Here is a 14,587-nt window from a genome sequence, read left to right on the forward strand (position 1 = left end):
CATAACTTTCTAAGCTCAAAATCTAATCTTCGAATCCATGTGATCGAGATCCATCTCTTCGTGATCAGACTCATCTTGCTTTTCCATCGGGCTTCCTCTCTTTTCACTGATCTTGCAAAACATTCAAATGCAATCTTATCACATTATGTATTAAGAATCAATGAATAGAAACTTAATGGAGTTAGATAGTGGATTTTACCTGAAGCACATCCATACTCTTTGACTCTCCAATCTTCTGGATTCTTCAGGCTCTTAGGGCAGACTTGTATCCAACGCCCTTTCACTTGGCTGCAAACGCAGGTCGGTTCTCCTAGAACGTCCTCAGAAGCATGGTTGGTTGACTTTCCCAACAAATATGCTCCATTGCTTTGCCAAATCATTTCTGATTCAGCAGAAATGAGCATGTAAGTTAGGTCAATGAGGTTTGCGTCATGATCCATCATATAATACTTTCTTTTGAACTCATTATATGATTCAGGGAGTGACCGCAGAACCCATTCTACAGCCAACTTATCAGGGAATGACGCACCCAACATAATCAACCTATCGATGTGTGATTTAATTCCTAGAACGTGGGCACACACAACGGGAGGAGGAGGAAGTGAAATCAAACTAGTCCACCTTGATTCTTCACTTGAATAGCGGAACAACTTATTTTCAGCAGGAACACCTTTTCCTTGAATTTTGGGAAGACCATGATTGTCATACTTTGACATCTACAAAAAAGGAGAAAATAAATTCAAGTTAGTTGATTTATTGAATCCTTAGTACATCACCCAAATGATATACTAAGGCTAGGACCCAACACAATATTCCACAACTCGGGAGAGGGATGCCGTAACCCAAATTGCAGAACATTTGAAGGTAAGTGAATGACGATTCACTAATTTTCCACCATGAAAAACGAAAAACAGATTAGGTTTTAAATGTATTGAAAACTCCTAGATCCTTTGAGATTCATTGAACTTTTCAATGGCATGTTTAAATCTCGATATGCCCCTCTAGTTTGTGACTGGGATGCCGAGGATCATAAAGCGGGTGTGAATAACCATGCAAATCTACATGGTGCCCCCACATGTTACAATCACCTATTTGATGTGCTGGTTAACCACACACGCTCCACCGAACTATGACAAACATTGAGTCACCCTTTGCTACCTTTGCTTAGAAGCATTTAGTGTGTCGGTTAACCACACACGCTCCACTAACGTCTTCGCAAGGGCACAAAGTGTAATTTCATGGAATTGCATCAATTCACTTTTGCCTAAAGTAACTAAGATTGAGAATTTTGTAAAAAACTTTTAGTTACTTTATACTTCATTATACTTTTAATGGAAGGTTTGTGTCCTATCCTACCCGTTCGGATAACAACCCTCCACTAGTCAAGAGTGCGGTGGGTAAGAGTGGATACCCGTTCAATCGCCATTTTATAGGCAATTTCCTTAAACACCCCTTACAGACCAGCTTCGTGAATGAGGCCTACTAACGGTAAGACTGACTTTTACTCATACATATATATAATATTAGACTTTCAATGTTATATATAGTATAGGGTATAAATTACAGTTTTAAAATACTAGTTTGTCTAATTTAAAAATTATACCTTTAATTTAATTAAATGTAAACCAAAAACTCTATGGATTTATTAAATCCCTTTTAATTATACACCTTAATTAATTAATAAAACCATAAGGGTGAGATTTGAACTTTTCAAAACAATACTAGGGTTTTAGAATTTAACATCTCTAAATTAACTTTTAATCAACTTTTAAATTCCAAAACTTGAGGGCAAGTTTTGAAACATTTCAAAACATTAGGGTTTAGAATTTAAATATTTCAAAATGAAACCTTTTAATCAAAAATTTAAATTCCAAGACTTGAGGGCAAGTTTGAAACTTTTCAAAACATAAAGGATCAAATAGCAAATAATTTAAATTAAACAATTAATTTTATGATTATCTAAATTTGACCTAAAATCAATTTCTTGCAAGATAAGTTACCCAATTAATACAAATAATCAAACTTTAATCATATAAGGAAGTTATTATCTAATCAATTGGTAATTATCTTTTGTTTCATCAAGGATATACTCAAAAATAATTTTAAAATCGGATTTTAATGACCCAAAACAGTTAAGGCAAGTATCCATGAGTAAAACAGCAAGAAATCCCGAAACTGCCTCCTTCTGACGCTCGAACTCGTCGAGTTCCTCTATGGACTCGCCGAGTTGGAGCCAACTCGTCGAGTCCACATTGGAACTCGCCGAGTTCAGCAGTCAGGGAGCCAAAAAATCGATTTTGCAACAAGAATGAATATGCTAGGCATCAATACAATAGAAACCAATCAAGGCTCTAATACCACTGATGGGTTTTGGCCATAAGAACATACTATGTGCTCATACAAACCCTAATGCTTGGATCTAGGTTTCTCTATTGTACATGCAATTCATCCAAGACTTTAAACCCTAGATCTAGCATATGATAATCAATATTAACATAACTATGGGTTTAAGATATTCGCCGAGTTGGAGCCAACTCGTCGAGTCCACATTGGAACTTGCCGAGTTCAGCAGTCAGGGAGCCAAAAAATCGATTTTGCAACAAGAATGAATATGCTAGGAATCAATACAATAGAAACCAATCAAGGCTCTGATACCACTGATGGGTTTTGGCCATAAGAACATCCTATGTGCTCATACAAACCCTAATGCTTGGATCTAGGTTTCTCTATTGTACATGCAATTCATCCAAGACTTTAAACCCTAGATCTAGCATATGATAATCAATATTAACATAAATATGGGTTTAAGATATTACCTTGATTGTTATGTAGTAGTAACAATCTCAAATCCTCCTTGTAATGACTTTAGAAAGCTTAGAGTCACAAATGTCACTCCTCTAATGGTTCACAAATACCAAGAGCAAGAGGATGAAGAATGAGAAGAGAAGAGACACCCAAAAACGTGTAGAAACCCTAAGGATTCAGTTTCCCACGTTTTTGGTGCCCAAGGGCTCCTTAAATAGTGAGGCTATTAGGGTTATCTAACAAGGAAACCCTAATTTGGATGCTTAGGCCCTAAGAAACCCATGGACTCCCTCCTTAGAGGCCTTGGACGATTTCTAATGGGTTTCCCCCATAGAATTCATCCACTCCATCCTCTATGGCGTCCATTAGCCTAATATTCAACTATCACATAATTGACAGTTCTAGTCCCCTTCATTTAATTAATGTCTTTTAGCCACAAAATTAATTCTTATTAATTCTTGACTAATATTAATTAAATAATATGATTTCTCCTTTAATATATTATTCTAATAATATATTAATAAATCATAATTAATCCTTTCTCTCCATAATTCATCCTATCAAGTTGCTTTGGTGAAGACAACCCAAAAGGACCATGCACCATCGGGTCAAGTACATACCAAAATAGTTATGGACTTAGACACTAATCCAACATATTTATGTTCTTGATTCTTCTTGATTAACACACTCACACACACACACCGTTCATCTCCAAAAACTCCACTCTCCATTCCAGCGAAGTCTCTTCATCTCCAGTTAGTCTTGGCATACACATATTCACAATATCATAGTCTCTCACATGTCAAATACAGAGAAATAGAGATAGGAGAAATAGGGATAGAGAGTGGCTGTTTGTGGTGGTTCACGGCAGTGGGGGGTCACCGGTGGGTGGTTGAGGTTGGCAACCCTTGGCTGTCCCTATTTCTTTCTTCATTTCTTTCACCGATGTGTGTGTTTTTGAGGGAGGAAAAACAAATAAAATATAAATTAAATTAATTTATGTATTTTAGCAATTAATGTAACACCCAAAGTTAGGAAGGCCAAGAAAGGAAAGGAAACCCTAAGTTTAAGGGACGACTCGTCGAGTCCAAGGAGGAACTCGACGAGTCCGAGCGGGATCCGGGTCAATGAGTAAGTGACCGACTTGACGAGTTGGCTAAGGAGACTCGGTGAGTCTAGTCTGAACGAGGAAAACCCTAAATTCGGGACTTGGAGCGTTTTTAAATGCCTCATTCTCTTCCCTAGGGTTCCTTTACTGCCTCTCTAACCCAGAACGCCAAACCCTAGCCGCCATATCCATTTTTGAGCTAATTATTGCCTTGAAGAGTGCATTAAAGCTTGGAGAAGGAAGAAGGATCTTGGAGGTGCGAGAAGGGGCTACAAATCCGAGATTGGGAAGACATTTCTGAACATTTGGAGGTAATAAACTAGTTCTTGGACTCCTTTGCACCTAGATCTATGTGTGAGTTTTGGGCATTCTTGGCATGGTAAGTAACCATTTCAAGCTAGAAGTTCAGATTTGAGGTTGCTACCTCAGGTCCATGCTTGTTTTGGTCTAGAATCCCATAAAGTATCAACTCTTGGTATGTTGGTGAAGCATGGTTGTCATAAACCCTAGTTTGGAGTGTTTTGAGCCTAGATATCCATATCTACACGTAAAGTTTGCCACTTTACGTGAGGAATAGGCCTTGGAAGTATGGATCTATGTGTTGGATCCCTTGTTTGGCTCGAAAAGCCATTGCATTGATTAAGAGCTGGAGCGACTCGGCGAGTCACATGGGTGGACTCGGCGAGTTGGATGAAGTTGGGCAGGAACTCGACGAGTTGGAAGAACAACTCGGCTAGTCTGTTGAAGGTTGTCTTTGATGAGTTGAAAAACTCTTTGATCGTTTAGATCTTTAAACAGGTTGATCACATAAACGTAAAACAGAAATATCAAGCACAAGAGTGAATCAAAATATGTCGAATGATTCAATAGATTCAAGCCTCAATAGAGCTCGACAAAGAACTTCCGCTGTAGAGGCTACTAGGGTTACAAACGATAAAAATAATATCTATGAAATAATCGACTTCAAATCTTACGTACTAGGATGCATGCAAGCATCAATAAATACTAAACCCTAGAACATAACTCACGGATGGACAAGCCCAATCCGGAAACAAAATTGGACTAATGAACGAGCCCAAGACGCAACACCCAACAGACCCTACAATCTCCCCCTTTGCGTCAATTGGAGTGAGACTCTACTTTGGCTTGCTGGGTCCAGCTGCAGGAACTTTCTTTGTGGTTTCGAACTGACGTGGAATGAGGGCAAGGATGGTCTGTCTGAAGCGAATGTACCACTGGATCATGTCGTCAAAATACTTCTTGTCATCTGCAGAGTTCTACTTGCATCGATTGATGATCCACAGAACATGTTCCAAGCACGCAGTGGTGTACAGATGCTTATCTGCCAAGGCGAACAGGCATTTTTGGCCTTCGTTCCTTGTGAACATGATAGAGTTCCGCTTCGGGTCGATTCTTCCCATCTGTATCGTATTTAAATCACTTGCAGAACCAACATTAGAGATGGTAGGCTTTTTCTTGAAAATACTTGCGATCTCCTGATCCATCTTGGCAACCTCCATGATGTAGCAAACTAGCATCCTTTTGAAGTGATCGATGATTGGCCCATATTCAGCTTCGTTGGTGAGGAGGATGTTGTGCAGAATGATCCAATCATGTGGATTCAGGTTGGGAAGATCAGCAAGTGAAATAGCATGTTCTGTTTTAGCAGACCCCCTCAGCACTTTGAACCGAACGTTTGTGAAGTTCCCCTCCTGAAACGGTTTGAGGACCCGAACGTTAATGATCTTCTGAGTACTCCATGTCTGATACTGAGGTTGAGCAGACCTCAGATAGAATTCAATGAGCTCCCTATCAACCTTTGGGTGAGGATGAGGGACATCACCAACATGAGAGAAAGCATGAAAAATGAAGGCCTTTCGGGTCAAGGGCATGTCAAACTGAGAGTCGACATACTTGACCCTGTCCAAGGAAATCACCGGTTCGAGCCATAAGATGTTGGGAGTATCAATGGCTTCTTTGATAAGCTTCTCGAGATTCCACGGAGGAAATAGAGTTTTTCGACTCTCAAGAAGATCATGAGCCTACTTTATTTTTCTTTCGTTCGCCTCAGCCTCTCTGGCAACATGAGCACTCATGTCTGCATCCTTTTCCCAGCCTTGTTTCTTCAAGAGATCAGCGATGGTCTCTTTATCATCATCACCATCACTGTCTTCAACAATTTTCTTCCCTTTATCTTTAACACCCGAACCTGAAGCTTGACCTGCTGGAGGAGGTTCGGTTGCTTTAGTTGATGTAGAAGTAGGAGGCGGTTGAGATACATCTTCTCCCCCTTGTTTTGGATGGTCCACGAACTCAGGAAGCCCTTCAATTTTGCTGAGTAGGGCAAGAGCGGGAGCAAGCTTCTCAGCTAGAGTGCGCCTCACAGAATAGTTCAGGATGGGATCATGTGCTTCAATAATGTTGGAGAGGGCGACGTGGATATCCGAAACACACGTAGAGATGACCGCTCGCTCAGATCAGAGAGACGCAACCTCCTTTTCTGATTGGAAGAGTTGAAGACTCTTTACCTTTAGAGTAGTGGTTTTTCGAGCAAGAGCATCCATCACAGAGTTCTCTGAAGCGAGATCTTCTTGCAGCTTTGTCAAGCGCTCCTTAACAGTCGCCTGGAATGTTTTATTGTCATCGTCGAGAGACTGACGAAAACTGGCAAAGGATTGCAATTCGGATGCGAAAGAAGTGGCCAGCTTCTCGACACGAGAGTCAACCTTCACTGCATTGGAATCAACGGCTCCCTGTAAAGACTGTAAAAAAATTGTTAGCATCGACAAATAGTTTTTCGACTTTTTCGGTCGCAGCAGCACACGCCTTGGTAGATGCGTCGATAGCAGCAGTGGCAGAGTTGATGGAGGCTTCATGTGCCTTGGTGAACATATCAAATAGCCCCTGAATGGCAGTCTCTGAGATAGTGGACCGAGAGGAAGAGGAGGAAGCGATGAGACTATCGATTTTCTCATGAAGTTCCTTGAGATGCTTTTTAGTGACAGGAGCATCATCGTCATCATCACTTTGAACCTGATACGGACTATAGTAGACCGAGTCAAACGTCATGTCTTCTCCTCCAAGAAAAGTCTCGTCATTAGCCGAGTGATTGGGAGATGAAGGCGAAGGTGAAGGTTCGGCTGTGGGAGTAGGTTCGGGTGTGGAAGTATGTTCAGTAGCAGGTGTGTGTTTGGGTGCTGAAGTAGGAGCCCCCGTATCAGATACGTTGGTTCAAACTTCAGTGGTGGTTGTTGTCGTAGCTTCAGTGAAGATAGGAGGTGGTACAGGGATAGAGGTGGGTGGTATATGGGTAGTGGAGGTTATGGGAGGAATGGAAATAGAGATAGAGATTGGGGGAGGAGATACTGGTGTAGTTGAAACAGGTACCTCAGGTGAAGGCGAACGAGGAGGAGTGTCACCTCGAAGCGACTCCTCAGAGTCTGAACTCTCATCCTCTGATTCACTGGAGGAAGAGGCGAGAATGAGTTTGCGCCTGGGCTGAGTTTTCCTCTTCTTTGGTGGAGGTGATTGAGCTGCCTTCGAAGGTTTTCGCTTCTTTGGAGAAGGACCTTTCGCTCCTTAGACAACTTTCTTGTCTTTCCCCTTTTCTGGTTTCTTTCCCCTGGGAGCAGGCCTGTTAGCGTCGTGGATAGATTGAATCATTTCTGGAGTGATATCTCTAGGGCCTGAATGAAGAAACTCCTGGTAAGTTTTGATGATGCGAATATCCCTTGGAACACACGCATACATTGACTCAGGGATTGAGCCAACGAACTGAAATTTGGAAGCATCAGTTACAATAATCTTCATTGTGTGGAAAACGGCGATTGAGGAGAGTGGAGAATCAGCAACGACATGGACATGATACTTGTCCATTGCCCACTTTGTGACCAGCGTCCAGAATCTAGCATAAGATATTTCAGAATGGCGAGAAGTAGAAGCGAGGCATTGAATCAACTGCTGCCATAAAACCGAGCCATAGTCGAGATTGACGCCGTGGTACAGCCCGTAGAGAATTGTCATAAACAGTCGGCTATCCCCATCAGAACCTGCACTTCGTTCTGATAATCAATTGAACAGCATAGTTAAGAAGCCATTCCACTGAGGAGGAAGACATGATTTCTTGAACTTGGTAATAGTGGTTAGAATCTCGGTGTAACCCATGTTGTAAAACATGGAGAACAACTGTCCCAAAGTAATAGACTCAGGGTTAACCCTTGACTCATCAGGCTCGAACCCTAGAAGCAAACAAAATCGCTGTTTGGAGATGGAGGATTTGGTATCAAGAATGTCGAAAAAGATGAGATCGACAGACTTGTCATAGTGGGCAGTTGAGAAGATCTGCGACAAGCACTCCATTGGAACGATTTCAGCCTTGGTTAATGCTTGAAACAGTGGAGAGTGCTTAAGGCACTCCACAATTAGGAACATGAAGGCGTCGTATGCATGTGGGGTGAGATCAATGATCAGGCTTTGCTGAGGTCGGATAGGCAGAATGTGGGAGGTAGCGTGAACAGAAGAAGAATCTGCCATTGAAGAGTGTTTTGGAGAAGAAGATGAACAGTGGGAGAAAATAATCGTTTCTTGCTCTCTGCATATTTGGTGCAGTAAAGAGGTAAAAGACTTTAGGGTTTACTCTTTATACCGTTGGTAGAGGAGAGAGAAGAACCCGCCCCCAAATCTTCTTGAAAATTGAAGCGTTTCTTGAGTTGATTGACGCGTGACAGTTTAGCAACCCCTATGATTATGCATGAGAGATAAAAACTCTTCCGTTTTGCACGCTTTCCCATCAAATGCCCTTTTGAATACCAAAACGTTTAGACTTTCGGCTGAGTCAACAACTTATCCTTTTAAAATGAGCTGTCTTCATAGATAAAAGTGAACACGTGTAGCATTAACAACAACATCCCATTTAGAATATAGCATTAAATCCCGGAGCCAAAAAAAAAACTTGTAATGAAGGAAACCAGATTTTTGGAAAATCAAAAAGATTTTCGTGCATAGAGTGTCAAAGATAAAGAAATAAATCTACATATATGTAGGATTTGTGATGTCAATGGAGACACAAAACTATGGATCCCGGGCACGAATCTCTTCCTTCAAAGTCAAGAGAGACATTAAAGTGTTTGTGTGGTTTCCTGTTGAATTACGATCAATCACTAGTTAAGAAGTGTTGAAAGGCATCTTTTAATAAGGCTTATTGGGAGGCTTTCGCTTCAGTTCAGAATTCCTAATCTTAACATAAGACAGAAATCGACTGAAGAACTTGTGAGACCAATGTGGTCTGTTGAACAAGTAGGTTTGGATAATATTTAAGTGACATGTTGGAAATACTTGGTGTGAAATCTCAAGAAAAATTAAAATTGGATTCTAAGGGAAGAAATGTTATGGTATGTAACAATTTCATAAGAATCACACAAAAAGAAAAATGAGAGATTTCATGGTACAACCACTTGGGTGGATTCGTTAATTCGTGAGTGAAAACTAGAGCAAATTTAATTGTTCACCGTCAATGCATAGTAGGTATTGAATTGTGGGTTTCACTTAGCACGTAGTGACACGAAGCTAAGATCACAAACACAAAGATTGTGTAACCATAAACCTCAGTGGTAATTTCTGTGAGTCTTAAGGGTTGCTTGTATGAAGCGAATATGATGGAGAAAAATATTTGAGGAGGTGTAAGGAAACCAAAGTACCTCTGCTACAAAAATAGTGACCAAGTAGAAAACTCTTATCTCATATGAGAAAAGAGTAAGGTAGCTCATGATTAGAATAAATGTATCAGCCTAATTGGGAAGACAAGGTTTGTATATACCAAGTCAGTAAGGCTTTATTCAGAATCAGTTGAGGCTTGGACAACATGCAGCATCATGCTTCTAGGGACACTTAGCTATTAAAAAGCGTGAGAATGATACCTGCCCCATCGATAATCCATAAACGGTGAATACAAACAGAAGCAGAGACAAAAACAAAAAAAAAATATTTTTGGAGTTTTTGATAATTTGGTAAAGAGAAAAAAATAAAACAAACCAAACAGAAAAAAAAAATTTGGAACCGAACCCGAAATAGACCGAACGCTCGGTATTTTTTTTGGAAAATAATTATACAAAGGTTTACAGCCAAAGATACCACCTTTTTGAGATAAGAGAAAACAAGTGCAATGGGACCGAACCCGAAATAGACCGAGCGTTCGGTTCATTTCGGTTCCCATGTGAACCGAACCCGAAATAGACCGAACGTTCGGTTCATTTCGCTTCCAACTTTTAGTTTTGAGAAGGTGTTTTTGGTACTGACTCCGATTCCATCATACCTAGTCCTTGTAGAATATTATTAAAACTTGCTTCAGGAAGGGCTTTGGTGAAGATGTCAGCCAGTTGATCAGTGGTTCGAACAAAATGAATCTCTACGTTTCCGTCTTCCACATGATCCTTAATAAAGTGATACCGGAATGCAATATGTTTGGTCTTGGAGTGTTGCACCGAGTTATCACAAATCCTGATTGCACTTTCTGAGTCGCAATATAGAGGGATCTTTTTCATATTGAGTCCATAGTCCCGGAGTTGGCTTTAGATCCAAATCACTTGAGATGTGCAGGAGGCGGCTGCAATGTACTCTACTTCAGCTGTAGACAGAGAAACACATGTTTGTTTCTTAGATTGCCAGCTCACCAACTTCCCGTCAAGGAACTGACAGCCTCCTGTAGTGCTTTTCCTGTCTAAACCACATCCTCCAAGGTCTGCATTTGAGTAGGCTTGAACAAAGAAACCTGAGTTTGAGGGATACCAGAGACCGAGAGAGGTGGTTCTCTTCAAATACCAGAGTATATTCTTCACTGCCAGCATGTGTGGTTCACGAGGATTTGCTTGAAACCTGGCACAATAGCACACAGAAGACATTATATCAGGTCTGCTAGCTGTAAGGTACATCAGGGAACCAATCATTTGGCGATATAGCGTTATGTCAACTGCCGGTTTTTCCAAAGATGGTGTGAGCTTGGTACCGAATGCCATAGGGACTTTGACCTTTGAATCTCCCATCATGCCGAATTTAGCAAGAAGAGTCTTGGTATATGCTTCCTGGTTTATAAAGATGCCTTTGGGTCCCTGTCTAATATTTAAACCAAGGAAAAAGTTAATCGGACCCATTGAGCTCATTTCAAATTTTGTCTCCATCAACTTTCTGAATTCAGCTGTTAGGCTAGGATTCGTTGAGCCAAAGATGATATCATCGATATAGATCTGAACTATCATAAGGTGGTTACCTTCCTTTTTACGAAAGAAGGTTGGATCAACCGAACCTTGTTTGAATTTAGACATCTTTAAAAACTTAGTTAGTGTTTCATACCATGCCCTAGGTGCTTGTTTCAGACCGTAAACTGCTTTATCTAAGATGTAGCAGTGATTTGGATACTTTTCATTCACGAAACCAGGAGGTTGCTCCACGTACACAGTTTCTTCAAGTTCCCCATTCAGAAAAGCGCACTTCACATCCATTTGGTAGACCTCGAAATTCTTGTGTGCAGTATAGGCAAGAAATATTCGAACAGATTCCAGCCTTGCTACCAGAGCAAATGTCTCTTCGTAATCAATTCCTTCTTCCTGGCAGTAACCTTTTACCACTAGCCGAGCCTTATTTCGAATCACATTACCCTCCTTATCCATTTTGTTTCTGAATACCCATTTGAGACCTACAACTGAGGCATCTTTCGGTGTTGGAATGAGACGCCAGACCTTATTTCTTTCGAACTCATTGAGTTCATCTTGCATTGCCTGAACCCAATCAGAATGATCGAGAGTAATATTGACGGTCTTCGGCTCAATTTTGGACACGAAAGAATTAAACATGCAGAACTCTACTTTAGAGAATAAAGCAGTTTGTTTCGCCTTCAGTTGTGAACGAGTTAGAACTTTGTCTGATGCGTCACCCACTATTTGAGATACAGGATGATCTCTGGTCCATTTGGTGAGAGGAAGATAATTTGGGTCATAGGACGGATCCAATTCAACATTCACCATTTCTTCTAATTCTGATTGAGTATCATCGTCACATAGCATATCAGAATTCTCCCCCTCGACAGATGATGAATCATTTGGATTGGACCCAAAAATTCTTTCTTCAACCGGACTTCCGGCTGTCACTGGACTTTCGGGTGTAGCTGGGCTTTCGGGTGCTACTGGACGTTCGGGTCTGTCAAAGATTGGATTCTCCCCCTGAATATGTGAGTCCTGATCATTTGAAGAGGATAGATTATCCCCCTCGACCGAAGTACCGCTCTGGGGAGGTTCTTTTCGAACTGGTTCTTCCGCTCCCATTCGTTTGGCTGCATCTTCTACGATCTTCTTAAGGTGATCAATCTTGTTGTCTGCTGTCGTGGCTTCAGAGTGAGCTGCTTTCTCAGGTTCATCAAATAGATCCATGAACTGGTCAAAGAGATTGGCGATAGAGGCTGTGACTTGACCTGTTTGAGAGAAAATCTCTCCAATTGCTTCTCCAGTGGGCTTCAACTTCTTGATGTAATTGTCATCGAACGTCACATAATAGGTTTCTTCAATTCTTTTTGAACGCTTATTCAAAACCTTGTAAGCCTTTGAAGTAAGAGAATATCCCAGAAAGATACCTTCATCAGCTTTGACATCAAACTTGTTGCGATGTTCTTTCGAGTTGAGGATGAAGCACCTGGAACCGAACACGTGAAAGAACTTGACATTTGGCTTCCTGTTGTTGATTATCTCATAAGGAGCGAGAGAGAAACGCTTGTTGAGATAAGACCTGTTCTGAGTAAAACACGCTGCAGCAATGGCATCAGCCCAGAAATATAAAGGAAGAGAAGCAAAACTTAGCATGGTTCGTGCCGCCTCACACAGGGATCGGTTTCGCCTATCGACAATACCATTATGTTGAGGTGTATAAGGTGTTGAGAAGTTGTGACTGGTCCCTTTTTCTGCCAAGAAGTCTTCGAATTCTTTGTTCTTGAATTCTAGTCCATTGTCGCTCCTATTGTTTCAAACGACTTTCCTCAGTTGCACTTCGACCTGCTTGATAAAGATCTTCAGTTTGGGAGTCGCCTCAAATTTGTGCTTTAGAAAGAACACCCAAGTAAAACATGAGAAGTCATCAACAATAACAAGAATGTACTTGTTACCGCCAATGCTCTCGATTGATGATGGACTACATAAGTCGATGTGAAGCAACTCAAGTGGTTCAACAACTTTGGTGTTTATGATGGTTGGATGACTTTGACGACTTTGTTTTCCCATTTCACATGCAGCACATAAGTGTTCTCGATCAAACTTAAGCAATGGAAGACCCCGAACATGACCGTCGGTGACAAGCTTGTTGATGTCTTTGAAGTTGAGATGTGAAAGCCTTCGGTGCCACAACCAACTTTCGTCTGAATGAGCTTTGGACAAAAGACATATGGCTGGATTACCTTTGATTGGTCTGAGATCCAGAGGGAACATTTCACCTTTTCGATCTGATTTGAGAATGACTCTATTGGATTTCTTCTCTATAATTTTTGAACCTTCGTCGTCGAACGAGACTTTGAGACCGGTACCTCCTACCAGTTGAGATACACTGATGAGATTATGCTGCAACCCTTCTACATACGCCACCTTCCTTATTGTAAAGTCTCCATTGGTTATCATCCCATAACCCTTTATCGTCCCATAAGAGTTGTTACCGAACTTGACATTGCCACCATTTTGAAGTGACCGAAACTCCCTTAACTCTTCCTTCCTTCTTGTCATGTGACGTGAGCAGCCACTGTCTATGTACCATTCGTCGTCAAACTGCTCGTCACTAATAACCTGCAAAAATTAGGCAGATTTAGGAACCCAAAGTTTCTTGGGTCCAGGTGAGCCTTTTACAGAAACAGGAATAGTAAGAGAAACATCAACGAGATATGTTCGTTTTATTAAGGTTGTTTCATCTTTTCTTTTAATAGTAAACACTTTGATTTTATTAGAATTAGATGCAGGTGTTTTGGATTTAGGTTCTGATGTTTCGACTTTAGCCTGCTTTCGGTCTTCATTAGCTGAGGAAATTTTCCTTTTTCCTTTCAAATCCTTTGATGATTTTGAATTTGGTGTAGGACCAGAATTCGACTTAGAAGAAGATTGAGAACGAGAAGAATTAGAAGAAAAGAGATTAGAATGAGAATTTTTCCTGTCTTGAGGTTCAAAGTAACCCTTTCGGTTGAGCTCATTTGAGGGACCGAACCTGGACTTTCGGTTGCTGATTGATGATGAACCGAAGCTGGATTTTCGGGTGTTGCAGGTTGGTGGCCCGAAACTGGGTCTTTTATTGTAAAAGCTTGACGGGCTGAAATCTGGTCTTTCCCCGTTGTTATTTGGTGGACCGAAACCAGCTCTTCGGTTGTTGTTGCTTTCGGGACCGAACCTATCCTTTCGGTTTTGTTCTTCCTGTGGCCCGAAAGTCTTCCTCTGGTTCCTTTGAATCGGTGATTCGAAGTTCCTTTTACTCCTGTTTTCTTCTCCTTTTGACTTAGAATGTTTGTTAAAGAGAGTGTAGTGAGGATTTTGAGAGCGCCAAATCTGCTTTCGCTCTGAGAGATTTTTCTTGTATCTCAAGTTTCTTTGCTGCTTTTGATTTTTCACCTGTTCCGGTTTTCTGTGGATATTTGCCTTTTGTTTCGGCTTCTTAGCAATAGGT

The sequence above is a fragment of the Lactuca sativa genome, chromosome 8 (genome assembly GCF_002870075.4).
Source record: "Lactuca sativa cultivar Salinas chromosome 8, Lsat_Salinas_v11, whole genome shotgun sequence".
In the NCBI taxonomy this organism is placed as follows: Eukaryota; Viridiplantae; Streptophyta; class Magnoliopsida; order Asterales; family Asteraceae; genus Lactuca; species Lactuca sativa.